Below are 16,158 nucleotides of genomic sequence, written 5' to 3'. Positions count from 1 at the left end.
ATGTACACGCACACACACATATACTCACCCTTCAGCCTGAAAGTACTCTACACTACAAGTATAATGGATTGTTGAGTAGCTAACTGAAACTCCTCCTTGTTGGCAAGATTCAACACCTAAGTGCTTGAGATCACTTTTCAGGATCCAATTTTGAAACAGCAGCAGCAAATACATATTGTCAACTGATTATCTGCTCTCTTCTCTCAGAACACAGAGCATGCTTTATGCTCCCTTGTTCAGCTGAAGACCCATTTACTATAATCATCCTTGAGGCTCATCTGTAGTTCTGGCCCAGCTCCCAGTGTGGATGTTGGCAAGTGCCAGGCACTCGAGGGACCACACAATTACTCATGGGGTGACATTCTTACCCCTTTTCCCTTGGCTGCTTTCTTCCAATAAAGCTGCTGGTAAATTGGGGCCCAAAGCACACACCTACTGACATTGTAACCAGCTGAAATTATAAACAAAACGTTAACTGTAACATTGAGTTTAATTAAAAGTAGTAAACATTTACAGGCAGTCTAGCACACTAAATAAGCCCATCATTCAACACTTCAAGTCCAGTGCTCCTAGCGTTGTAAGCCTCCAAAAGGCACTTGTAATTTCAATGGACTTCTGCAAAACTAAGCTGGATGCAGAACAAATGAGGATGGAGACAACAGACTGGGATTTTCCTTCTTGTTCTACTATGTGCCAGATGTAAAAATTCTCAGGCTCACAATAGAAAAGAACAAACATCACTCATAACCAAATCCGCCCTTCAGCACATCTAATTATAGGTCTGGGACTCTGAAATGCACATGATCCTTAAAAAGAGTGGAAAGAGTACGTACTTCGGTGGAAACAGTCTCTGGAACTGCTTTCTGTTAACCAAGTACTCCTGACTGTATGCCAGGATCCAAATGTAGATTTCGGATAAGGTCAGAGAATGGGTCAGGTCCACTGTGAATAGGTGTTAATTTGTAACTCAGTATATTACAAAGATAAAATCAGAAGTGTCTAGCCCCTTTCTCCTAAATGTTAGGCAATCCTTAAGATGCACAATGTACAAGGAAGCACATGTCTGGAAGCATATGGGCTACAAGTGAGAAATATGTCACAGCAGTGATTAGATGCAAACATAACTGGATGGTCCTTTGGGAAATTTTGGAGCCTGAGAAATAAGTACGTCATTCTTAGTACTGCCCAGGAGTGAAGAGTGTCTGGCTACCAGACACATTTATTCTTAGCCTCTAGGTCATGTGTATCTCAAGAGTAGAAAAGAAAAACAAACATAGAAAAGAAAAAAAAAACATTTTAGGTCAGGGAATTTCAATGTTAATAAAGTCACAAAATATTTCTATTTTAATAACAATCAAATGTTGACATGTAAACATTTTCATGTGATATCATTGTGGACTGAATGTTTCTGTAGCCTCACCTTCTGCCAGATTCACTTGTTGAAACACTAATCCCCAATGGAATGGTATAAAGAGGAAGAGCCTTGGGAGATGATTAGGTCATGAGGGTGGAGTGCTTTATAACAAGAGGCAGAAAAGGGCTTCCTTATCTCTCTGTTCTCTACCTTATGAAATTACAGTATCTCCAACCTAGGACCCCAATCTGCCAGTACCTGGATTGTGGGCTTTCAAACTCCATAATGGTGAGAAATAAATGAGTGTTGTTTAAGCCATTTATCCTTTGGTATTCTTATAGTAGTCCAGAACAAGACAATGTTAAATAGTAATTAGTCATATTTAAACTGATCGGTAAAAAATTTTCTCTTCATCTGATGGAACAACTATAAGCATCCAAGGTACATATCTAGCGATAGAGTGTGTGGGAGTTGTAAATAATTATAATAATAATTATGATTCTAATCATTAATATTATTGGTGTTAAATAAGAGGGTATGGCTAAAAGGAAAAACTCAGAATTTCAAGTGAATTCCTTTCAACATCATTCCACTTACTATCTAATCCTGAGCCAGGATGGTGGCATGTACCTGTAGCCTCAGTTTCTTAGGAGGATGAGGCAGGAGATTCATTTAAGCCCAGTTCCAGGACAGCCTGGGCAAAATACTGAGACCCAGTTTAAACAAACAAACAACAGCAAGACTCCAATCCTTTCTCCTGTCTGCAGGATTAAGTCTAAATAGAATGCTATGTTCTTGCCAGGACAATACTTTCTTTTTCCTGTCTAATATCAAGATTTTTTTTTTAAGTTTGATATCTGGGCCTACCATCTACATTATTCTTATTAACATCTGAATTTCCTACAGAACTAGGCCTACATCAGATGTTTCCATGCTTCCTGAGTTAGGATCAGGAAATTCGATGAGGTTTACCATAGGCTTATCAATTAAGTACCTGTAAGAAACTGAGTATTCTGGAAAAATGAAACACAGAGCTCTGTGACGTTTCAGTAGAAAATTCCAAACGCAAAGCCACAGTTTGGAGAAAGGTTGATCCTTAGCTCATCTAACATACTAGGAAAATCTCTTCAGCCTGGGAAAAATAATGAGACCCTAAAGAACTCTGCACCATCCCTGGAACAAGGAATCCATTCCAACTACATTCAGTGAAGGAACTTTCAACTTACCCACACAGAGACTGTCCACTGCCAGACAGAGAATCCCCAAGGCCTTGTGTCAGTGGGCCTTCCTCTTGTTCAGAATCCAAGACTGGCCCACAATTGGTCTGATTCTCAACAGACAAAGCCATTCCTCTTAGTGTCTGAAGGGACTCTCATGAGTTCCTCAGTCTTTTCTCCCCTAAGAAACTGTCAAGTTTGGGTACAATGTTGGTTTCCCATCATTAGGAAGAATACCAGTTTGCTCCCATTTCCACACTTACTGCAGCCTCAGACAGTATTAACCTTTTTTTTTTTTTTTTTTAAGCAACCATGACATAGGTGAATTGTAATGAGCCTTCTATCAGCTAAAACATCCAAGATTTTCTCCATAAGTTCTATCTCCCATCCTGTACTGATCCAGTAAGGTTTAGTATCTTACATTTGTTCATATTTTTTAATGTATTAAATTTAACCAATTATTTTCACCTGTCAACAGTTTTTGGATCCTACTCTATTCCTCAAACATTCACTGTTTCTTACAATTTCTGTTATTTAAGGATACGAGTTAAGGTTTTGTTGGGAGCCAGGAATTCCAAATGCCACCCAGTCAATTCTGTTCCTCCTTCAGCAGTGATGCTGTGGCAGATGCCTTAGCACAATGTCTGAAGACTCCAGAGTCTAGTCAGATGGAGATGAGACTTGGGCCTGAAAATGAAGTAGAATCTTGCCCTGATCTAAAGCTGGGGTATAAAACAGGAGAGCTTCCTAAAGTCAAAGCAGGTTACCTGTAGTAAGAAAACCAAAGAAAGAAAGATGCCACATAACAGAGTGAGTCCACTTAGCTGTACGGAGTATCAGAGAGGAAGACACCAGGAGTGTAGATGGCAAGGGAGGGTGAGGCAAGAAGAGGAAGATGAGTTCACAAACATGGCCTAGCCCACAGCTAGATGTCTTCTCTGTAAATGGAGCAAACCAGTTTCACCTTGATAAAATGAATGGGGAAATAAACTCTCTGATATGTGAATGATATCTCAATTTAGGAAGGAAGGAAGGAAAAGAGAGAGGGAAGGAGGGATGGAGGGACAGGGAAGGAAGAATGGACACCACCTCTTTTCCTGATGACTGCCATAGCATGCCTTCCATATTTTCATTCAAATTGAAGCCAGAATTAGAAAGGCAGTCAGTATAAATAGGTAAATAGAATCAGGTGGGCTCAAGGAGGCCAATTATTTTTTAATTGTTGGTCGTTCAAAACATTACATAGTTCTTAATATATCATATTTCACAGTTTGATTCAAGTGGGTTATGAACTCCCAATTTACCCCGTATACAGATTGCTGTATCACATCAGTTACCCTTCCATTGATTTACATATTGCTGTTCTAGTGACTGATGTATTCTGCTGTCAGTCCTATTCTCTACTATCCCCCCTCCCCTCCCTTCCCCTCCCCTTTTCTCTCTCTATCCCCTCTACTGTAAATCATTTCTTCCACTTCCATGTATTATCTTGTCTTACCCCTCCTTTCCTCTTATATGTAATTTTGTATAACCCTGAGGATCACCTTCCATTTCCATGCGATTTCCCTTCTCACTCCCTTTCCCTCCCACCTCTCATCCCTGTTTAATGTTAATCTTCTTCTCAGGCTCTTCGTCCCTACCCTGTCCTTGGTTACTTCCCTTATATCAAAGGAGTCATTTGGCATTTATTTTTTAAAGATTGGCTAGCTTCACTTAGCATAATCTGCTCTAATGCCATCCATTTCCCTCCAAATTCTATGATTTTGTCATTTTTTAATGCAGAGTAATACTCCATTGTGTATAAATGCCACATTTTTTTTTATCCATTCATCTATTGAAGGGCATCTAGGTTGGTTCCACAATCTTGCTATCGTGAATTGTGCTGCTATGAACATCGATGTAGCAGTGTCCCTGTAGCATGCTCTTATTAGGTCTTTAGGGAATAGACCCAGAAGGGGAATAGCTGGGTCAAATGGTGGTTCCATTCCCAGCTTTCCAAGAAATCTCCATACTGCTTTCCAAATTGGCTGCACCAATTTGCAGTCCCACCAACAATGAACAAGTGTACCTCAAGGAGGCCAATTTTGACTAAGTCTGGGAAGTTGGAGATTGTCCCCTGAGAGATTGATATGTTAATTCCTTCTGAGTCCTTCCTCCATCCTTATCAAGAACCTGCCCCAGCTCCCACCTGTTGCCAAGGTAACCAGTCCCAGGAATTGCCCCTCCCTACAGGGAGCTATAAGGTTCTTAAGTGTTCTTTGCTACTCCATCCTGCCCTTCCTCCTTCAGCCCACCAGTTTCCCACCTTTGGGCCAACCCAGCAAGCATTCCTGGGTCTAGTACAGGGTCTAGTCACATATGCAGGAAGGAGAAAGATAAGGGGGGAAAGGTAGGAGAACAAAGGAAGCCTAGGACATATAAAAAGGGCAGAACACCTCATTTCTTGGGATATCAGGATACCAGCTATGGCCCGCTTCTCCCTCCTGGGAGAAGTCTATGTTATCCCTTTTAAATAAACCCTTCTCTATATGCTTGCCTTGGCGTGCTTCTCTAATGTTCAAGCCTCAACGTGTGGGGAAGTGGGACTCATCATTGATAACCCGCAGTATCAAAATCAATGATAAAATGTCAGTGATTGGAAAAAAAAAAAGACCAACTTGATTTAAGACTAGAGGGACAAACCCCAATTAGTTCCAAATGATCACAAAGTATCCCTTTCGTTGTGGTCCCCACCACTCCTGTGACTTCCCACAGCAAAGAGCTTGAATTCCATCTTTCACACATATACTTCTGAAATGTCGGCATGGTGTGCTGCTTGCTTCCTGAGCATACTGGTGTCCTGGGTATTCCTGTCTTTTCCATCCGACGGAAAGGTTATTTGTCAGCATTGTGACATTTTCCCACTAACTAGCTTAAGCGTTTTCCTTTCAGGTGTACACACACCCAAATCTTCCCTAATACTGAGTCTATTACTCAAAAATCTACCACTCACTATCAATTCTGACTTCCTATTTCAAGCTTTTTCATTACACAAAAATGTAATTATTTCTAGTCTTATTAGGGCATCACTTGTACAGTACATCTCCAGTGTTTCTTTTAAGACTCCAATCTACCATAGGAAGGTTCTCTTCATTTGAACCAGGCAGCAGTGAATCCCACCCCTGCAAAACCCTTTATATGTGGGCATAACTCAGATAGGGAGAAGGTCAGGGGGGACCTCAGCAGCTTCAGATGTTCTTACTCCGTGATGAGCACTCTGGCAAGTGGTGTTCTCAGCACTGAAGACACATTTATTACCAGAAGACACATTAGAAACACCAGGTAGCTTTACAAAATACCTCTGCCTAGGCTGGCTGAGTGGCATATGCCTGTCATCCCAGTTACTTGGGAGGCTGAGGGAGGATGACCATAAGTTCAAGGCCAACTTGGGAAACTCAGTATAACTTCTGTCTCAAAATAAAACAAAAAGGGCTGAGGATGTTGCTTAGTGATACAGCAATTGCCCAGCATATGTGAGGCCTTTGTTCAATCCTAATTCCACAGTGAAAAAAATAAAATAAAATGAAATAAAATAAAATAAAATAAAACTGGTGCCTGTTGATTGGTAATCATTCCTTAATTCTAGTACACAATCAGGGCTGAAAATCAATTACCTAAATTTGGAGGCTTTTTGCCCATTCTTCTTCTCAGGGCACCCAGCAGGTATATGTGGGGTCTGGAGTGGGGAATGTTGTTTTTCTTTTATGATCAATTTTTTAAGCTTTATTGAGATATAATTAGTATACAAGAGCTTGAATATATTCAAATGCCATGATACCACAGCATTTGTGCATATTTAATGTGTACTTTTTAATTTAATTTAATTTAATTTTTTGGTATGGGAGGATTAAATTCAAGGGCACTCGACTACTGAACCTCATCCCCAGATCTATTTTTGTATTTTATTTAGAGGCAGGGTCTCATTGAGTTGCTTAGTGCCTTGCTTTTGCTGAGGCTGGCTTTGAACTCATAATCCTCCTGCCTCAGCCTCTCCAGCTGCTGGGATTACATGTGTGCACCACTGTACCCAGCTAATGGATACATTTTAAAAAGACATTGGCAGACAAAAAGTTTTAGACTTTTTATCTATTAGTCAAAAGCTTTGCAGACTAAGGATGAACTGACACTTATTTTTTTCTCTCTCAACTCTGACAACGCATACATTAGAATCTTCCTTCCTAATTTGATGTGGTTTCACTGACAGGCAGAAGTGTGCTTGTTTATTTAGACATTCAGGCATATTTTGATGATCCTTTAATTTTCATTTGGTCAACATGTCCCACAGAAAAGTCAAACACCTCTGAGCTCTAGGAGGGGACAACAGTGGCTCTGATGAGACCTGTGAGTAACTTTGAGGGGAGATAAGGCTTCCCTGCCAGTCCTTCCTTTGAAGACATATTTATTACCGAAGACACTTTCTCAAACTAATATAAACCCAAACTGCCTGTATTTAGGGTGGCATATTGGATTTATCTAGGGAAATTTTATTTTTATTTCTACCATGAAAGAAAGTACTATAAATGCTTATTAGAAACCCTATAATTAACAAACCCAAGTGGATTAGAAAGTGCTCATTTTCTTGCCATTTTAACCCATCGAATAGCCCAGCTACAGCCAGAGTCACGAGACAAGATGGACTGATGTGCTTTTAAACTATAGCTGTACTTTGCTAACTCCAGTTTTTGAAATTCTACCCTAGTGTTTTTGGGGTACAGATTTTTGTTGTTGTTGTTTCAGTAAATTGTTGGTTTCATGTAAAAATCAGTTCTATCTAATTCTATTCTGAAAAACAAATCCTTCTATTTTTCGGCTGATTACATATAAGATTAAAAAAATAAACCCTGGCCAGAATAGTAAGGTAATATAGTAAAAAAACAACAATGACAAAAAACAAACAAACAACAACAACAAAACAGCCATTCTATGATCTTACAATATTTTAATTTGACAATAATGTTCCTATATTTGAAATCATAAAGGCATGATAAACCTGAACAGAATAATATGAATTTAGCAATGAGATCTGGAAGGGAGACAGATTCTAGTACCCCCAAATCTGGGAATTTGGAATCAGGTTGACATCTGGCTTACTTTCTTAACTCTACTTCTGCTTGAGTTAATGTCTTAGTCCTTTCAGGCTGTTTTAACCAACAGCACAGGCTGGATGTTGTGCAAATAACAGAAATTTATTGCTGACACTTCTGGAGTCTGAAAAGCCTAAGATGAGGTATTAACAAATTTCTATCTGGTGAGGTCTTCATAGATGATGTCTTATTGCTGTGACTTCACAAGGCAGAAGACAAGGTAACTCTCTCCAACTTTTATGAAGGCACTAATCACTTCCCAAAGGCCCCAACTCTTGATATATTATGCTAAATACTAGGTTCCAAAGTGCAAATTTAGAGGGACATACACTCAGAGCATAGCAGTTGGTTAGCTATTATTTACCTGCCCAGAACTCTTAAACCCACATCCTAGCTTTGACTCCCTCCTGAGCTACAAAAGCAAATTCTCCAATGGCTCTACTTTCTAGATATTCTGCAAGAACTTCTACACCATACACACAAATGATATTCTCCACTCACTCTTCTGCTAAAGCCTTCCTTCAACCTGCTTTTTTCAAGATTTCTCTCTCGTCTGCCCTACCAGAGACCTCTGAATTACTTGACTCCCTGTATCTTCATATCAGTTATCTTGAGAAATTCTTTTCAAACCCATAGCCCTCTTCCTCAGCTCCCTTCCACTGAAAGATCAGACAATTCATATTTTGTCCTCCTTCCATCTAAGTACCACCCTGTTTCCAAACACCCTTCTCAAAGAACAAGCTGACAGTGTGTTGCCTTGCTCAGTGCAAAAGGAAGTACTGTTTCCTCAGAAGGCCACTCAAGACCCTTCTGGTTAAGCGTCACCTTCCTTTCTCCTGCCATCAGCCATCTTCCAGGCACCCTGAAATCATTCTAGCCTATGATTCCCCCAAAATACCATAGTCTCCATACTTTCATGCCTTCTATGCTTCTTACATGCTCTGAAACTTCCCCTCATGCTTCAAAGTTTAGCTCTGTGGCCTGGAAGTTTAGCTCAGTGGTAGAGTATGCCTAAACTTGCCCAGCATTGAAAAAAAAAAAATATATATATATATATATATATATTTAAATCATCTCTGTGAAGTCTTTCTCACAAGCCCCATGTCCTCCCCCATTCATTATGTTTTTTTTTCCTTTTCAGGATTCCAATTTATAATTTTCACCATGAACAATTTTATCGTGAATTGTTAAAGGCATCCATCATCCACATCAGACACAAGCTGAAGAGCTAGCTCGTCTCACTCCTCACTGTCTAGTCAGGGGCCTACCATGGTTCCTGGCACATCATAACTGCTTTGCCTTAAGCACAAGTGATATTGTAGCAGAAAAGAGAATCACCACAGATGGAAACACTTCATTAATTTACATGAACTCAAAGAGTATAAAGCACACTGTGATTACAATGTTAATACACAAAGCTGGTGAGGATGGTTTGAAACAGGTGCTTTCACACAAGGATGGGTCATTACCTCATGGCAATCTTCAGGGAGAATAATCTGGCAGTATTTATTCAGAGATAAAATAAACATAATCTTTGATTCAGCAATTCTATTTCTGCCAACCTAACCCATGACAAAAAATAAGTTCTAGTGCATAAAGACAGTATGTAGGAAGATGCCTTTATTAAGTACTGGGGCATACTGTAATCCTTTTCCAACTTCTTGGACTCAGAACTGATTCACAAACGATAAGAGATGAAACACCATGTGTTATATAATACCACCAGCAGGATCTTCCTTGAAATATAGAAAACATCATTCTAAATAGAATTTTGAAAAGCTTCATGTCTGTTCGAATCTGTTCTTGCTGCCAAGTGAATACTGAAAATTCACTTATGAGCACTGCTTTAAATTTCAGGAATACAGTTAAGGAACTGTGAACCTCTAACAGTAGAAAACAAACAAGCAAACAACAACCCCCAAAGCTGTTTCTTCCTGAATTGACAATAATCATAGGGTAATGTGAAAATAAATTATGGTATATCTCTATCAATACCAAAAAAGATGAGGTTGCTTTGCATATAGAATTAGAATAATTTTATTATGCATCATTAATTTAAAAAATCAAGATATATATATATATATATAAATGGTCACATTTTAGGGGTCAAGATCGCACTCTTGAGTGGAAGATTACAAGTGAAATTTTCCTCTCTGTTACAAAGCAGAAAATATCTCTTATACCAAGAATCTTCATTGAATAGTTCAACATGAACTTGAAAGTGAGAAATCAATTCCTGCTTTAGAATATCTGTTTCCCAGCCTGCCTCTCTAAGCTGCTAACTAAAGGCAGTGCTTAACCCTTTCATCACTTAGAACAGAACAGCAGAGGTTTGGAAAGGGACATGTGGAAGAATGCAGAGTGAAGCAAGCACTACTCCCCTCCCCCACCCACCTTTTCCACCCTGTACATCCCCAAAGTTCTCCATGCTAGAAGGAGAGACTGGTAGATGGCACCCATCAGGCCCCACTGTCTGACTATGGGACCCTGAGGGGAGCTCACACCTATGTTTCCTACTGGTGAAAGGTGGCCTTGTATCTGGGGACACTAGATCTGATCCTGGAACCTCCTATTCTAGGTAAAGTGACCCAGCTGGGCACTGGCTCTGCACAGCTTGTTTGGGGAACCTAATTTGATACCTGTGAACAGCACTTCAGCCATTCATGACATTATTTATTCACAGCAGAGAAATGAATCCAGAGAAAGACAACCACATAGGGTAATATAAGTCCTTTAAAAGAAGTTTCACACTCCAACAAGGGATTTAGAAATATGGTCTGAGAATGGTTTGGTTGAAATTAATAAGCGGAGAAGAGTAATACTAGAAAGAAGAGCCTCTGTCCACTGCTGAATAAGCCAGGGATCAGGAGTGCCCAAAGGGCAGGCTGTGCCTTCCTGGTATTTGACTCCATACCATCTCTGCTGGCTCTCTCCCTTTTAATGGTAATCTGGAAATAACATGTCCTCAGAAATGCAGGACCTTGATGGACCTATTCATGTACCCTATCTTTCTGTTATCTTTACTAAAACGCCATCCATCTGTTTGTTCCCTTCCGTTCTCTCCCTTCAACAACAGAGCATGCAGATTCCCTATAGTCTCGATGAAGCTAACTTCAAAAATGATTCTCCACATTCTTTTTTTTTTCAGGGCACTTATAGCTGAACCAATAACTAAGATATGCGAACCAACAGAACACCAAGAATTCATTTGAGCCTTGTACCTCTGCTCCATCCACGTGGGAACCAGAGATATGGTCCAGTCATGTAAGACTGCTGATCATACTTCAAGCCCAGGGAAATGATGAGCCTATCTTGGTGTCATTTGTTAGTAAAATTAGATTGTAATGGTCTTAAGGTATCCCCAGCATTCTGAGAATAAAGGTAAGTTAGGCATCATCTTTGGGGTAAAATCTTTTCTACCTGCTAGCTCCTTAGAAGGCATTAGGGTTTATTCACTCTTTTAAATCACTGATGTCCAGTCCAGAAAGCTCAACCATCTCTAATCTACCCTTGATTGTCTGGGTGATGACAGAGTCTCTTCTATTTCATTAAGAGAACAAGGAACTTGCACATCTAGATCATCAGCATTCTCTGGCATGAAGAAAAGTCGTTGTTCAAATTAATATTTATGTACCTGATAGTTTGAAAGCTCCAATTCAGATCGAATATGATGTTTAAGGAAATTCAACATCTGGACCAATGAGTGGGCACAGGCTCACAGATCCACCCAACTACCCAATTGTGGGATTCACACCCTTTCCTACTGTTGTGTCAGTATGCAGACCTACAGAAGACTCACTGCTTTGAAAGGAAAATATGAGGTGCTAGATTTGTATTTGGCAAGTAGGTTGGACCCTTAATGAGCTAAAATCCATCTCACATTTGCTGCTTGTCTCAGCTATAACACATGCACCATTTCTATCATTTGTCTTTTAATCTCTAGGCTATAAATTATTGTGAGCAGCCAGCTAGAGTGTCATGGACCAAGCATAATGAATCCTTGAGGACTATGCAGCATAGGGAACTGGGGCCCAGAAAGGTTAGGAGATTTGCCCAATACCACAAAGCAATCTGTTGGCAGAGCCGAACCACAAAAGTCTCTTGACTTCCAGCCCCCCAAAAATTCTCCAACACCCAAGACTGCTGCCTGAATCGTGTCTCCATTTTCCATCCTTCCTCTAGGCTACCATTCGCCTGAGTTATTAAATTGAATATTTTCTATGGGCCAGGTCCTGTGTTAGTGCAGAAGATAGGCAACTCAGCAAGACTGAACCTGTGCCCTTGATGAACTCCCAGTCTAGGGAGGAGACAACAGACTTTCATTTCACCAACAGTGAGTCATGTAAAGGAACATGGTCTGAGGTCTTCTTAGACACACACAATCCTCAGCTAGAACAGGAAGAAAGGAAGAGAGAAAGACCCTTGTCAAAGGATTTCAAAAGGGCATTACATATTTATCATCAGTAGGAAGGTACATTGCACAGAGTTGGTGCTCTGTAAACATCACCTCTTCTTATTCCTGGGCTTTTTGTCATATCATATGCCTGACATACTGACATGGACCAGATCACCTCTGCTTGCTGCTGCTTCCAAGCCATCTTCGAGACACCAGACCTTTCCCTGGATATGACTATGGACAGGACAGCCTCTGGAGAGCTGAGACCACAAACTTCAGCTTTTAAAAAGTGTATTTCTTGTAGGCAAGAGACACTGCTCTTTATCTAAAAGGTGACTCCACTGTCGGGAAGGGGTCAGTTACTGCCATGTGGTATCAATTCAGGCACCAAGGGGACTTCCAAATGACCTCTGGCAGATGCTACAAATGGCAGGGCTCTCTCAGAATTATCAGTGCCGTACAATGATGCAGGTCTGTCCTCAGGGCGGTAGTCCCCGATTCTTAACAGTCAGAGTTCCATCCTTTCCTCTTCAGCCACAAACCCTGCCTCTCCAAGCTTCAGTGTGTGAGAATCTGCTATAATGAAATCACAAGTGTTACCCACAGTACAGATATTACACATTGTTACTGAGTCCTTCCTTTATATGTCACAAACTTGATAATAAACTGTGCAACGACCCAAGATGGTAGGTAATATGAACGCATAGTACCTTATAGTGGCTTCTGCTCTGCACATGCAGAAGCACCAGATGCAGAACCTGCAAGGGGTGGGAGCTCCCTATTGCATGATGAGAAAGAAGGTCACAGTGCTTCCTGCAGCTACCTGGGTGTGGAAGTGAGCTCCTGGACATGAAACTGTATTGAGCCTCTTCTCTGATAAATGCCACTTTTGTCTGCTATACTTTCTGGATGGGGAGGAAAGAGTACTCTTTTGGATCCATGCCTGCAGGGCCCTTGGCTGTGCTCCTTGGCAGGGCCTTTCCTTATCTTTTCATCTCCTGCCTCTTGGCAGCTCACACTGTGTTCTAAGCCTTGCACACAAGGGGTTGAGTGAGGGAATCCTGGGTGGAAGGAAAACTCAAGTACAGAACTTGAGCAAAGGAACTGGATTTGGGGAGGCCACATGACCAGTTGCTATTTTTAAACCATACTGTTGCTAAGAGGAGGCATCTAGTAAGCCCTGAACCAAAGTATAAAAAAAAAAAAAGACTCCATTTTAATTAAGAGCTTTCAAAAGGGCAGCTGCAACAGTAAAGAAAGGTTATGAAGTGAAAAGTAGGGAAAGAAAAAAAAAGAGGAGAGAGGCTTGAAATATGTGTCTCTCTATGGATCCCAAAGGACAAATTTTTTCTTCAAAAATAAGATTTTTTTTGGTACATATACATATGTAGTCTCTCAGCTCAACTCTTTAAAAATATCAAATGGAAATAAAACTTGCTAAGGAGAGGGCAGAAAGAGTGATAAATTTAACATAACAAAATCCGAACAGGTGAGAGTGATATATGTCTAGGTATCTCCAATGGAAACTTAAGTATCATAAAAAAAAATTAGCGTCTATGAGCTTAGAACAGTGAAATGAAATTCAGAGACATGCAGAGAGGCAAGAAGGAGGAATGTCAGATGGGATTTCTGGTGAGACAAAAAGAAATTAGACTTTCAAATATAAAAGCAAAGTTTCCAAGACAAGTTTGCAACCTAGATGTTCTTTCCCCCAATGAATTCTACATGGTAAGTTACAGTCACAAAACAGCAGTGTTATTTGAAATATATTTCCTGCATGGGAAAAAAATTAATCTATAACAGCATGGAAAGATGCCAACTTGAATCAATATATCTTTAAGGAATTATCCATTTTGGAGAATCTTATATAAAGCACTTTACCCAGAAGAAATGAAAGGAATAATAAATTGGAAATGTATTTTTAAAATGAGATCTTCTATAACTTGTAGGTTTTTAAATGTAATGTTCGAGTTGCTTCAGAAATAACTAGTCAGTCTCACAGTATTACACCATAACCCTGAGGCCCAAGTACCTTCCCTGTCCTGTATAGCACAGCAATACACAAATGACACGTGGCAGACACTCAACAAATACTTGGGTTTGAGAGAATGAAGAGCAGCTGTCACTGCTTCAGGAGAGCACCTTACACATAAATGTGTAGAGGCCAGGTCAGGGGCAGTGTAAAGAAAACAGATCGCTAGTCCAGAGAGAGGCTTGATTCTGTCCTAGTGCTGAGCAACACGGTGAGCCCAGGCTGGCTAGGAGTCTTCCATTACCTGCACCCATGTCCGGTTCAACTCCACAGAATCCCCAGAATTGGCTTAATTGGACAGCCATGTCTTCTGCAGTCCCAAGCACTTCTAGTGTGCGTTGTGAGCCTTCTGTGGCGACCACATGACCTGCAGCAAATTTATCCTTGGGCTAAGACCAGCTTTGATATGGAAGCAATTTCTCCTTACTTCCTTTGGATAAAAACATTTCATTATCCAACTTGTTAGAGATCAGGGAGAACAGCTTTTGAGTGTTAACTATCCCAAGTGCTGGTTGCCTGAAGTTAAGTATCTCTTCTTCTTGGCATCATGATGGGCTCAAGATTATATCAGGACTCTGACATTCCTTAAATGTGCACAGAAGTAGCAAATTTAGTCTGTGGAAGAATTAATCACATGAACCTACACAGTAGAAATGTATGTTAGCATTAAGTATGTAGCTATTCACATGTGATTTCAATTTTGACCATGATCCAGAAGGTGAGAACTCTCTTCACGTTTTAGAGAGGAGGAAATTGATGAGGTCAAAGAGCTGGTAAATACTAGGATGAAGTAATGGAGCTAATTAGAACTGGATAGAGGTGGTGAACAGTAGTACAGAGGATATTCATCTGTGCTACTACATAGTTCACCTTAAAAGGGTTAATTTTGCTGAGTTTCACCTCAAATAAAAAAAATGGGCAAATATTTGATTCTGGATCTTTTTAACCTACTTAAAATCTATACTTAGGGAAAGGATACCAGAATATAAGAAATAATAACAGGGATAGAAAGCTGCACAAATCAGAGGACAAACATTGACTTGTGTCAGGCACTGGACAAAGTTATGTATGTAAAATGTTTACATTTCACTGCCACTTCCTGAGAGCCCTCAGGGGACACACCATGTGTTCGACTAGTGTTAGTGAGGACTATTCAGGGTGCTATATCAGAGCCAAATGGGGAAGGAGGAAGAAGTTCTGACTTAAGGGAAGGGAAACTGAATCATGGAAGACTTCAATAAAAAGTCACCTGCTGAGTGCATAGTGGGGACTGGAGGGACAGGCATTGCCTCAACATTTAGGAATGTGCCAGGCACTATTCTAGGCATGGGAAATTCCAAAAAGTGTAAGTCATAGCTCTGATGGAATTCAAAATAAAGAAAGAAGATATTTTAAAAAGAAAGAAAAATCAAGCTAAACTTTGTCCGTAATGTTTGTATTCATACAAGGAACATGAAAATTTAGAAGATATGAGATCTGGAGGAGAGAAGATGCATTCAAAACTTTCTGTTTGGTTCACATGAGCATTTAGAGACGACTGGGTTCAAATGAGGGCACTATAAATACAGGAAGATCGGAGGTAGAATCAAGAGGACGAGTGGTTGTGGCTTGGGTTTTCCAATGGCTATGAGATTAACGGCATTAATTCAAGTCTAGGGTATGTCTAGCTTTATATTAGGTGCAATAAGTATTACTTGTTATTATTTCTATGTTGAATGTCAGTATTTTAATGTCAGTATCTTAAATCATTAAAGTGACTGGACTTTTCATCTTTTGAGATATACACCTGGATCCTTCTCACCAGTGGAGAAGAGGAAAGGAAACCGAAGCAGCAGGTCTGAATAATGAAAGCAGGACTTGTCTTTGTGTTCTCTCTTAATGCAAAAATACTCTCAAAATATGTAGTAAAAATAAAGAAAGAAACAAATGAATGAGTATAAGAATAGCTGCTGACTCTCACAAATTGATCTACAAAACAACTGGAGAAATATCTGTTTTCAAGGAAGAACACATTTGAAGAAGCAGGTAATGCACCT

At 40.1% G+C, this 16,158-nt stretch overlaps 1 protein-coding gene across 3 annotated transcripts in view; it reads right to left on the bottom strand.

Moving 5' to 3' along the window:
- The window catches only part of Vopp1 (VOPP1 WW domain binding protein), a 97,547-nt gene that overhangs the window by 29,878 nt on the left and 51,511 nt on the right, over window positions 1-16,158 (bottom strand). The gene's annotated exons all lie outside the window — the stretch shown is intronic.

Source organism: Ictidomys tridecemlineatus, chromosome 2 (genome assembly GCF_052094955.1).
Source record: "Ictidomys tridecemlineatus isolate mIctTri1 chromosome 2, mIctTri1.hap1, whole genome shotgun sequence".
NCBI classification, from domain to species: domain Eukaryota; kingdom Metazoa; phylum Chordata; class Mammalia; order Rodentia; family Sciuridae; genus Ictidomys; species Ictidomys tridecemlineatus.
This window is presented reverse-complemented; position numbering and strand designations above follow the sequence as displayed.